This window comes from Echinococcus granulosus (genome assembly GCF_000524195.1).
Source record: "Echinococcus granulosus chromosome Unknown EG_S00009, whole genome shotgun sequence".
NCBI classification, from domain to species: Eukaryota; Metazoa; Platyhelminthes; class Cestoda; order Cyclophyllidea; family Taeniidae; genus Echinococcus; species Echinococcus granulosus.
In genome coordinates, this window is record NW_020170389.1 from 976,401 (window position 1) to 977,882 (window position 1,482).

A 1,482-nucleotide genomic window follows, 5' to 3' on the forward strand; every position below is an offset into this window, starting at 1 on the left:
TATATCAAAACCGGGTAAGACACCTCGTACTTCAAAACACGCGGAGCCATCGGCATCAAACATTGTTCAGCCGGAAATTCGACTGAGTCTAGAACCTTTACCACTGTCTACCCCACTTGGTGAGCCCACCATCCCCACTAGCATATCACAGGGCGCTGGACCCGACTCCCTTGATCTGGCTGCCTTCATGAAACTCCAGGAGGACCACAAACACTCCATGGAAAAACGGAAATTGGAGCGTAGGCAGCTACTGCAGCGTGCCAATATGCAAGCTTTAAGGGAAGGAAAAGGTGAGGTTCCCGTAGTTAGCTTTAGGGCACAAATGAATTAACTTTTGATACCAATTGCGTGAACCCGCCAAATGCCATGCTCCCCATCAGCATGGTTGATTTTTTTACCCCGTATTCAGATAGATGGAAAGTAGCGAAGGTACATGATGTACAACCGATTGGAGGGAAGTGTTGGGAGGAAGGGGATAATTTTAATTTAGCTGTGGAGTCTGAGTCGAAACCCACACCTGAACCATCCTCGTTGGAACATTTTCGATGGGCTGTGGAAAATATTTTTGATTTCATCACGCCATTCGATTTACGCTGTTTGGTGCAAATGCTTGATACTAAGAACCGCGCTGGCGCCTTCCAACCAGTATTTCCAGCTGACAACACCAGCACAACAGCCTCATATTTGCGCTTCTTTGATAAACCACGCTATACCAACCTTCTAATATTTGCCTATTTGGACAAGTATGGAGAGTCGACGGAGGGTGAGTTCCTACTTTATTGTATTGGAATCAAAAATTTTATGAAGCAAATAAAGTAAATTTCCTCTGATCATTTAAAATAATTTCAGAACTAGCTACTTACCAACTTTCGCGCAAATTAGGTGGCATCACAAAAAAACATATGCCTTCCGAGCTTTCATTCTGATAATCGGAATACCTTGCGCCGACGGCATAAAATAGCTAATCTTCTAAGCATTCAAACCAATCACACCTTCACTAGCGCTCTTTTGGGTCTTCAAACGACATGAACGTAGTCACATTTATTATTAGTTATCAACGCACAAGTCTGCTTACATAGCCATTCTGATATCAGTTTTGCGCAACCTAACTCGTTACTCTGCATGACAAATGCGATTGTGACTTGATGCAATGCTATATGTGAATTTCATTAACATCACCTACTAATAGGGAGCAGCGCTAATTGCACTTTATATCCAAGCACCTTTCTATAGGTTAAGATGATCTCGTTAAAACAGTCCACAACCGTCCCTTTCCCTTCATTATAGGCATTACAATGCTCTCTAGACTATGCGAGAGGGAGGTGCATTTGAAGTCGCGTTTCTTCGGAGACAGTTTGGAAGAAAGCAATGTTTGGAAACCGCCACTACCACCACTAATACCCAATACTCAAAAGGGTTACGTAGAAAACCGGATAAAAAGACAAGTCAACTTCAGTTAAGAGGAGGCGGAATTTCAGAAAA